The following is an 11745-nucleotide window of genomic DNA, read 5'->3' on the forward strand; positions in this document are numbered from 1 at the left end:
GGCTGTGGTCCCAGAAAGAGAGGTGACCAGTAAAGCCCAGGAGAGCCCAGCTATCTCCAAGATGAGGGTGCACATCCCTGCATGGTTAGCTTTGGCTTTTGTGTTTCCAAATAATGGGTCTTCTATTTCATTCTCATCTTACTCTGAAGTCCAAGCCATGGTCCCCCCACCAATCCCATGGCATCCTGCTTGATGGTGCATTTCCCTAAGGAAGACTCTTACTGCCAAGAAATCCTGCAACCTCTTCTCCATCCACTGCGGGAACTGATTCCAAACACACTGTAAATGCTGCCAAGAAGACCAAGGCCCATGATGCAAACCCCCAGGGTTTGTGAGGTCTGGATTCACGCAAGCACAGGAAGAGCGTGGTCATAATGAGAAACTTTAGAAATTGTGTATGAAACCCTAAACCGAAAACCAGAAAGAGAAACAAGACCCTCAAACATACTTCACGAGTTTAGTATAACCCGTAAATTCAGTCCATTTACTCCTGAGACCGTGGGCTCTTGGTGGGAGGCCTGGCCCAGTGCTGCTGGGGGACCGGCTCAGCCAGGCCTGGACTCCTGACTGCAGAAACCAAGAGATAACAAGGGGTGCTCTTTGAGGCTGCTGTGTTTTAGCTTAACCTATAACACAGCAACAAATGGCTAACACAGAGAGATTCTCTGCTGTTGAGGTGGGGGACAGACAAGCCCCGGGCTGAGCAGCTGTAACCAGCCTCCTGCTGACATTTCCAGCTGGTTGGCCAGAGACAGCCCAGAAAACTGCCCCCAGGTAAGCAGCCCAAGTTGCCCCCATTGCACACACTTCACTCCAAGTTCACCCATGTGCTTTTCCACATGTAATTTGCTTCTAATAAACACTATTTCTATTTCACAATCTTGGTCTCTTTGCTAAATTCTTTCCTCAAAGAAGACAAGGACCGAGATCCTTCTTCCAGTTACTCTGCCATCAGAATCATTGTGACCTTCAGGTAAGATCTATTCTTTTTTGAGCTTCCCTGGTAGCTCAGTGGTAAAGAATCCATCTACCAGTGCAGGAGACATGGGTTCGATCCCTGGTCCTGGAAGATCCCACATACCCCAGAGCGTGTGCCGCAACTACTGAGCCTGTACTGGAGAGCCCAGGAGTCACCACCACTGAGCCCACGTGTCTTAACTACTGAACCTGTGCGCTCTAGAGCCTGTCCTCTGCAACAAGAAGCCACCACAGTGAGAAGCCCGCACACCATGACTAGGGAGTAACCTCTGCTCACTGCAACTGGAGACGAGCCTGAGCATCATGAAGACGCAGCCCAGCCAAAAATAAATAAATATTTTAGAAGACATTTTCTTTTTACTGTTTTCCATTGTCCTATTAATATACACACTTTAAAAAAACTTAGGGAGGAAAAACAAGTTAAAAGCACCAAATTTGTCCCCTTGCAACTGCTATCATATTAATCATTTCAGCCATTCTTATATATTTTCTTCTATTTAGAGGGTATTTTGTCTAGTTATAATCATTCAGCACATATAACTTTTTACCTGTTTTTTTAAAAATTTCTATCAGAGTATAGTTGACTTACAGTATTGTATTAGTTTCAGGTATACAGCAAAGAGAATTACGTATACATTTATGTATATCCACCATTTTTAAGATTTTTTTTTCCCCATAGGTCATTACAGAGTATTGAGTAGGGTTCCCTGTGTTATGGGCTTTCCTGGTGGCTCAGCTGGTAAAGAATCCGCCTACAATGCACGAACCTTGGGTTCAATCCTTGGGCTGGGAAGATCCCCTGGAGAAGGGAAAGGCTACCCACTCCACTATTCTGGCCTAGAGAACTCCATGGACTGTATAGTCCATGGGGTCGCAAAGAGTCAGACACGACTGAGTGACTCTCACTCTCCCTGTGCTGCACAGTAGGTTCTTATTAGCTATCTCTTTTCCATATAGCAGTATGTATATGTCAATCCCAATCTCTTAATTTATCCCTCCCTTTTCTTGCCTGGTAACCATAAGTTTTTTTTCTATATATGTAACACTATTTGTTTTGTAAATAAGTTCATTTGTACCATTTTTTACATTCCATATATAAGCAATATCATATAATATTTGTCTTTTTCTGTCTGACGTACTTGACTTAGTATGACAATCTCTAGGTCCATCCATGTTGCTACAAATGGCTTTATTTCATTCTTTTTTATAGCTGAGTAATATTCCATTGTATGTAAGTACCTCGGTGTGTTTTTTTTTTTTTGACTTAACATTTTTGGATTTTGATAATCTTTATTAATTTTACCCCAAATGTATGTATGATGTGTTGGATCTGAGACAGACTTCTCACTAGTGGTCCTGTGGTAAATAGTACGCCGGTGGCCCTCTTTGCTCAGGTCTTTACCCAGGTGACGTGACGAGAGCAAATGGAAAATCTGCCACAAGTGGACACTCCTGAGCCGGGAATGGAGACGCTCCTGAGAGGGGGCCGACACATTTGCTCCTTGGATCTTGGTTCTCATGCTTACTGTCTGCGGTGTAAATATAGCCCTCCAAGGGCCAGGTGACCTAGAGTTGGTTGTCTCCAAGCTCCCAGGCCTTACTCCCCATGACTTATGGAACTACACACGTGAGAGTTAAGTAAACTGTAGAGTTCTCTTACTATGTTTACCATAAATTAACTTTTAAGTCTTCCTTTTAGCCCAGTTTTATGGAATGAATATTTGTGTCCTCCCCAAACTCATAAGTTAAAGCCCTAACCCCCAATATGAAGGGATGATTGGGGTTAGATGAGGAAATGTGAGGGGCAACCTCCTGATGGGATTGAAAGAAAGTGTTAGTCACTCAGTCATGTCCCATTCTTTGCAATCCTGTGGACTGTAGCCCGCCAGGCTCCTCTGTCCATGGAATTCTCCATGAAAGATACTGGAGTGGTTAGCTGTTCCCTTCTCCAGGGGATCTTCCCACTCAGGGATCGTACATGGGTCTCCTGCACTGCACGTGGATACTTTACCATCTGAGCCACCTTAGTGCCTTATAATAAGAGACACCCAAAGGACTTGCTCCCTCTCTCTGCCATACGAAGACTCAGCAAGAAGGAGGCCATCTCAAGCCAGAAGAGAGCTCTTACCAGGAGCTAAATCAGCCAGCACCTGATATTGGACTTCAGCCTCCAGAACTGTGAGATATAAATTTCTGTTGTTTAAACCACCTAGCCTATGGTATTTTGCTATGGCAACCTGAGCAGACTAAGACACCAGGATTCCAAGTTTCAGGAAAATTTGATCAGTGAGCCTGCGGATCCCTGTACAGGAGACAGGGATCAAGACCATCCCCATGGAAAAGAAATACAAAAGAGCAAAATGGCTGCCTGGGGAGGCCTTACAAATAGCTGTGAAAAGAAGAGAAGCTAAAAGCAAAGGAGAAAAGGAAAGATATAAGCATCTGAATGCAGAGTTCCAAAGAATAGCAAGAAGAGATCAGAAAGCCTTCCTCAGCAATCAATGCAAAGAAATAGAGGAAAACAACAGAATGGGAAAGACTAGAGATCTCTTCAAGAAAATTAGAGATACCAAGGGAATATTTCATGCAAAGATGGGCTCGATAAAGGACAGAAATGGTATGGACATAACAGAAGCAGAAGATATTAAGAAGAGGTGGCAAGAATACACAGAAGAACTATACAAAAAAGATCTTCACAACCCAGATAATCACGATGGTGTGATCACTGACCTAGAGCCAGGCATCCTGGAATGTGAAGTCAGGTGGGCCTTAGAAAGCATCACTACGAACAAAGCTAGTGGAGGTGATGGAATTCCAGTTGAGCTATTTCAAATCCTGAAAGATGATGCTGTGAAAGTGCTACACTCAATATGCCAGCAAATTTGGAAAACTCAGCAGTGGCCACAGGACTGGAAAGGGTCAGTTTTCATTCCAATCCCAAAGAAAGGCAATGTCAAAGAATGCTCAAACTACCACACAATTGCACTCATCTCACACGCTAGTAAAGTAATGCTCAACATTCTCCAAGCCAGGCTTCAGCAATACGTGAACTGTGAACTTCCTGATGTTCAAGCTGGTTTTAGAAAAGGCAGAGGAACCAGAGGTCAAATTGCCAACATCCGCTGGATCATCGAAAAAGCAAGAGAGTTCCAGAAAAGCATCTATTTCTGCTTTATTGACTATGCTAAAGCCTTTGACTGTGTGGATCACAATAAACTGTGGAAAATTCTGAAAGAGATAGGAATACCAGACCACCTGACCTGCCTCTTGAGAAACCTATATGCAGGTCAAGAAACAACAGTTAGAAATGGACATGGAGCAACAGACTGGTTCCAAATAGGAAAAGGAGTTCGTCAAGGCTGTATATTGTCACCCTGCTTATTTAACTTATATGCAGAGTACATCATGAGAAACGCTGGGCTGGAAGAAGCACAACCTGGAATCAAGATTGCTGGGAGAAATACCAATAACCTCAGATATGCAGATGACACCACCCTTATGGCAGAAAGTGAAGAGGAACTCAAAAGCCTCTTGATGAAAGTGAAAGTGGAGAGTGAAAAAGTTGGCTTAAAGCTCAACATTCAGAAAACGAAGATCATGGCATCTGGTCCCATCACTTCATGGGAAATAGATGGGGAAACAGTGGAAACAGTGTCAGACTTTATTTTTGGGGCCTCCAAAATCACGGCAGATGGTGACTGCAGCCATGAAATTAAAAGCCGCTTGCTCCTTGGAAGAAAAGTTATGACCAACCTAGATAGCATATTGAAAAGCAGAGACATTACTTTGCCAACAAAGGTCCATCTAGCCAAGGCTATGGTTTTTCCTGTGGTCATGTATGGATGTGAGAGTTGGACTGTGAAGAAAGCTGAGCGCCGAAGAATTGATGCTTTTGAACTGTGGTGTTGGAGAAGACTCTTGAGAGTCCCTTGGACTGCAAGGAGATCCAACCAGTCCATTCTGAAGGAGATCAGCCCTGGGATTTCTTTGGAAGGAATGATGCTAAAGCTGAAACTCCAGTACTTTGGCCACCTCATGTGAAGAGTTGACTCACTGGAAAAGATTCTGATGCTGGGAGGGATTGAGGGCAGGAAGAGAAGGGGACGACAGAGGATGAGATGGCTAGATGGCATCACCAATTCAATGGACGTGAGTTTGAGTGAACTCTGGGAGTTGGTGATGGACAGGGAGGCCTGGCGTGCTGCGATTCATGGGGTCGCAAAGAGTCAAACACGACTGAGTAACTGAACTGAACTGAACTGAACTGAAGCCTGCATAAACACAAAACTAGTTTCTTTACCCTCCATGACATTACAAAATAATACTACTTCTCATAAGCTCATAGTGCTGTTGAGAAACTTAGTCTTCAAGATTTCAAATATCACTTTGGAACTGATTATAGGAATATAAACATAATCAATGAAGGTGTTAACCAAATTTCAAATGCAGTTCTGGATGAATAATCTGTGCATGTAAGCTATGTAGGAACATATTGCTGTTTTTTTTTTCATTGCATAACCTCAAGTAGGGTACATATCTCTGCTTTCTACCTAGACCTCAAAAATATCTTTTCCAATTTCCCTGCTGAATAGTCAATGTTAAGGGATAAACAAAAAAGCAAATAATTAGAACCAAGTTCTCCCGAGGCCACGCATTAGAATCACCTGGGAAGCTTTTCAGACAAATAGCCCAGGGGTTCCTCTCTGGAGGTCAGAGGCCACTTGGAAAAAAGAAATCAAAAGTATTTTCCAGAACCAGAAGAGCCTTGTTCTCACGACACCTGTCACCTCCTCAAAGCCACAAATACATCTCTAGGAAGGAGGACCACGGGTGGAAGGTGGGGCCCATGGGGCTCTAGACTTGACTCCATGCCTGGACAGAGGACCCAGGACTGGTGGGCATGAAGGTTGGAGCCGGTCAGCCTGTCCCAGGGTGGGACGTGGGCTCAGAATTATAATCACAGTCACTCACAGAAACAGTAGTGACTTACTAAGGGGAGAAGCAGGGCCAAAGAGGGCTCTGGAAGGCTGGGGTGGGAGCAGGAAGACCCCCGATGGAGGCCACTAGGGCAGGGCTGCACTCACAGCTCCCTGGCCTTCTATCCTTGTGTGGGGCTCCAAAGTTCTGTGGCCACATCCTGTCCCAGGTCAGGCCCCATTCCCCTGTGATTCCAAAGGCACCCAGTGGCTCCAGTGCCCCCAGCACCACCACCACGCGAGCCTGAGGCCCTGAATGCATGTGCTGCAGAACGGGCCTACAAGCCACCCAGCAACGCAGCCCAGAGCCTGTGACCCAAGGGCAAGTTGGCCCGTCTACACAGTTCTAAAGAGCAGCAGGGAAGGGGAGAGGAGCCTGTGGCTTCGCCCTTGCAGCCGGGCTGCCTCTCTGCTCTTGGCCTCAAGGCCCTGCAGTCCATTTTCTTGTGGTAGAATTTTTAAATCATTTAAATACTTAAAAAATACCAGTGCCTGAACATTGCCCCAAACCTATCAGTCTCCATGGAGCAGCCCTCCGGCTCTGCGCATTAACTTCCCTTTTATCGAGACTCTGTGCCCTAAACCTGCCTGACAGAGATGCCAAGGCTTCAGCCAGCAGCCATCAACAGAGCTTCTGCCAGCTGTTCAGCCCATGAGGCTTTGGGAGCTGTGCTAAGAGGACAGTGAGGGGGACGTGCCGGCTGCTCCTGCCCACAGGGCTTCAAAGCACAGAGCAGGCGAGTTGGAAACCACGAGACCCTTGAGGGAGTCTATGGACGTGGAACAACAGACTGGTTCCAAATAGAAAAAGGAGTTCGTCAAGGCTGTATATTGTCACCCTGCTTATTTAACTTATATGCAGAGTACATCATGAGAAACGCTGGACTGGAAGAAACACAACCTGGAATCAAGACTGCCGGGAGAAATACCAATAACCTCAGATATGCAGATGACACCACCCTTATGGCAGAAAGTGAAGAGGAACTAAAATGGCTCTTGATGAAAGTGAAAGTGGAGAGTGAAAAAGTTGGCTTGAAGCTCAACATTCAGAAAACGAAGATCATGGCATCTGGTCCCATCACTTCATGGGAAATAGACGGGGAAACAGTGGAAACAGTGTCAGACTTTATTTTTCTGGGCTCCAAAATCACTGCAGATGGTGACTGCAGCCATGAAATTAAAAGACACTTACTCCTTGGAAGAAAAGTTATGACCAACCTAGATAGCATGTTCAAAAGCAGAGACATTACTTTGCCAACAAAGGTTCGTCTAGTCAAGGCTATGGTTTTTCCTGTGGTCATGTATGGATGTGAGAGTTGGACTGTGAAGAAAGCTGAGCGCCGAAGAATTGATGCTTTTGAACTGTGGTGTTGGAGAAGACTCTTGAGAGTCCCTTGGACTGCAAGGAGATCCAACTAGTCCATTCTGAAGGGGATAAGTCCTGGGATTTCTTTGGAAGGAATGATGCTAAAGCTGAAACTCCAATACTTTGGCCACCTCATGCGAAGAGTTGACTCATTGGAAAAGACTCTGATGCTGGGAGGGATTGGAGGCAGGAGGAGAAGGGGCGACAGAGGATGAGATGGCTGGATGGCATCACTGACCCGATGGACGTGAGTCTCAGTGAACTCCGGGAGTTGGTGATGGTCAGGGAGGCCTGGCGTGCTGCGATTCATGGGGTCGCAAAGAGTCAGACACGACTGAGCGACTGATCTGATCTGATCTGATCTGATGATGAAAAAGACATTTTCACAGTCCCACTGAAATGCCACTTGAGTTTTGTTGGTGTTCGTGCTGCTGGAGCACAGACAGTGGTGGGTAACCTGAGGGCCTTTGCACGGCTCCAGCAGCAGTAATCACGTGATTCTCCATCACATATGCTAAGTCTTCTTACAATTCTCCCTGATGGAGCCCTCCTACTGTTGGTGGGAATGTAGATTGGCGCAGCCAGTAAGGAAAACATTATGGATGTTCCTCAAAAAACTAAAAATAGAGTTGCCATATGATCTAGCAATTCCACTCCTGGGCATAAATCCAGAGAAAAACTATAATTCAAAAAGACATATGCACCCCAATGTTCATGGCAGCACTGTTTATGGTAGCCAGACATGGAAGCAACCTAGATGTCCATTAACAAATGGATAGATAAAGAAGATGTGGTACATATAGGCACAGTGGAATACTGCTCAGCCAAAAAAAAGACTGAAATAATGCCATTGGTAGCAACATGGGCAGACTTAGAGATTAGTCATATAAAGCGAAGTAAGTCAGACAGAGAAAGATACCATACGATATTGCTTAGATGTGGAATCTTTTAAAGTGGTACAAATGAACTCATCTACAAAGCAGAAATAGAGTCACAGATGTAGACAACAAACTTGTGGTTACCAGGCAAGGTGGGGAGGGATAAGTTGAGAGACTGGGATTGACAAAGACACATGACTATGTATAAAATATGGAGAAGGCAATGACACCCCACTCCAGTACTCTTGCCTGGAAAATCCCATGGACGGAGGAGCCTGCTAGGCTGCAGTCCATGGGGTCGCTAAGAGTCGGACATGACTGAGCGACTTCACTTTCACTTTTCACTTTTATGCATTGGAGAAGGAAATGGCAACCCACTCCAGTATTCTTGCCTGGAGAGTCCCAGGGATGGGCAAGCCTGGTGGGCTGCTGTCTACGGGGTCGCACAGAGTCGGACACAACTGAAGCGACTTAGCAGCAGCAGCAGCGGCACGTATAAAATAGATAACTAATAAGGATGTACTATATAGCACAGAAAACTCTGCTATACACTCTGTAATGACCTATATGGGAAAGAATCTGAAAAAGAGTGAATATATGTGTACATATAACTGATTCACTTTGTTATAGAGCAGAAATTGACACAATAGTGCAAATCAACTATACTCCAATAAAAAAATTTTTAGACAAGAAGAAAGAAAAGAAAAAGAGACCACTACCTATGACATTCTGGTGCAGTTAACAAAGAAGCAGATGCAGAGCTACCTGAAAGGCTATGAAGGAACATATACCTCCTTATTCCAGCTACACATTTCTTCAAACACTTCAACCAAAACAACCTACAGCAGCATATTGATGGCAGGGGCAGTCAGAGAATGCATCAAGCCAGATACTGAAGAGGCTGCAGAAATGTAAAACAATGCCACTCTCCTCACTAAACTGATTTTTGAAACATGGAGTTTTTTTTCCCAGAAAAATGTCTTATTCGTGTTTACATGGAATGGCTTTATGTTTTAATAAATTAATCAATATTTTAAATTTTCTCACTTTAAACATGGAAAAAAATATGGATAGATGTTTGTGCACATAAACAAAAGCCCCTTGGGGTCTTCAATAATTTTGAAGACTGAAAAGGAATCTTAAGACCAAAACATTGGAGACCTGCAGCATCAGCACAAACCTAGATCCATCATGGGGCAGTGATGCCTGCTGAGTCTTCGCAGACAGTGGGCACCTGACTTCTTTGTTCTGGGTCAGTGTGTCTGGTGCCAAGTATGGTGCCAGTTCTGCACATTGATTCACAGTGAGACCCATCAGGAACTTGAGGCCCAGGTGAGGGCACAACCCCCCCCACAGGAAACAGTGGACCTAAAATCTGAGGTTCTGGAGACCGTCCTTAAGCCCCACTTCTTGGGCCCCCACACACACTGTTGCAGACCCCACTGAGCTCTCCATACAGAGCTGAAAAAGTGGTATTAAAGGCCTAGAAGTGGAAGAGGAGAAGCAGCTGTGTGGGGCAGAAAGAATCCAGGAAACTGAAGAACAAGGACTCCACAGTCACTCCCACAGGTGGGTAGAATGTTCTTTCTATTGTCACAGGGCTAGAAAATTCAGGGAGGGAGAGAATTATTTGTATAAGCATGACTCCTCTTCCAATCAGGTTTTTCTGGGTGGCTATGGGGCTGGCAGTCATTCATACCTTAGTGAGAAACACTTTGGTGACCTCATCATGGCCTTTTCTCACTGAGACCAGCTACACCAGAGTAGCAAGCCTTTTACTGCATGTGCAACACTCATCTGCAGGGTGGAGGGTCCTAAAGCCTGCCGCTTCCGGGAGGAGAGCAGAAATGATCAATGACAGTGGATACACTTAAAAGCAGCCAAAGATTCTGAGGGTCAGAGAATAACAGCCCTTAGTGCAAGGTCTGAAGTGGGTCTCTTACAGATAGCATATATATGGGTCTTGTTTTTGATCCATTTAGCCAGTCTATGCCTTTTGGTCTGAGTATTTAATTCATTTACATGTAAGGTAATTATCGATACGCATGTTCTTATTGCCATTTTGTTAATTGTTTTGGATTTGTTTTGCAGGTCTTTTTTTTTTTCCTTTCCTCTTTTGTTCTCCTGTGATTTGATGACTGTAGTGTTGCTTTTGGATTGCTTTTTTCTCTTTTTTGTGTGTTTATCTATTACATGTTTTCAGTTTGTGGTTACCATGAGGTTTTGGTATAGCAGTCTCTGTATACACAAGATTGTCGTAAGTTGCTAAGTACTCAGTGAAAAGAATTAATGTTTAAAATTTTCTGTTTTCATATCCAAGAAGAAAATATCTACAATTATAATCCATACCCGCTAAAGCTCTTCTGGGTCTATTATAATTTTTAAGAGTTTAATAAGCTCCTGAGACCCAAAAAGTACAGACTCAGCCCTCCGTGGCAGTAGCCAGGTACCCTTAGGTTATCTCTTTGGCACCAGATTACTCATCAGCTTCACCTCAAGTGTGTAAGGAAGGGACGACTGACCTTCCCTGTTCCCACAGGTAGTCGCCCATCTGCCCCCATCTCGGCCAGGCCAAACATGGGACAGACCAAGACATGGATGCAAGAAAGATTGTTACTGAATTCTTTCCTGGTTACAGGACTGGAAAAGGTCAGTGTTCATTCCAATCCCAAAGAATTGGGATGGCAATCCCAAAGAATGCTCAAATTACTGCACAATTGCACTCATCTCACATGCTAGTGAAGAAATGCTCAAAATTCTCCAAGCCAAGGTTCAACTGTACATGAACTGTGAACTTCCAGATGTTTGAGCTGGTTTTAGATAAGGCAGAGGAACCAGAGATCAAATTGCCAGTATCCACTGGATCACCGAAAAAGCAAGAGAGTTCCAGAAAAACGTCTATTTGTGCTTTATTGACTATGTCAAAGCCTTTGATTGTGTGGATCACAATAAACTGTGGAAAATTCTTAAAGAGATGGGAATACCAGACCACCTGACCTGGCTACTGAGAAATCTGTATGCAGGTCAAGAAGCAACAGTTACAACTGGACATGGAACAACAGACTGGTTCCAAATAGGAAAAGGAGTACATCAAGGCTGTATATTGTCACCCTGCTTATTTAACTTATATGCAGAGTACATCATGTGAAATGCCAGGCTGGATGAAACACAAGCTGGAATCAAGATTGCCAGGAGAAATATCAATAACCTCAGATATGCAGATGACACCACCCTTAAGGCAGAAAGTGAAGGACTAAAGAGCCTCTTGATGAAAGTGAAAGTGGAGAGTGAAAAAGTTGGCTTAAATCTCAACATTCAGAAAACTAATATCATGACATCTGGTCTCATCACATCATGGCAAATTGATGGGGAAACAGTGGAAACAGTGACAGACTATTTTCAGGGGCTCCAAAATCACTGCAGATGGTGATTGCAGCCATGAAATTAAAAGATGCTTGCTCCTTGGAAGAAAAGCTATGACCAACCTAGATAGCATATTCAAAAGCAGAGACATTACTTTGCCAACAAAGGTTCGTCTAGTCAAGGC

This window comes from Bos mutus, chromosome 2 (assembly GCF_027580195.1).
Source record: "Bos mutus isolate GX-2022 chromosome 2, NWIPB_WYAK_1.1, whole genome shotgun sequence".
Classification (NCBI taxonomy): domain Eukaryota; kingdom Metazoa; phylum Chordata; class Mammalia; order Artiodactyla; family Bovidae; genus Bos; species Bos mutus.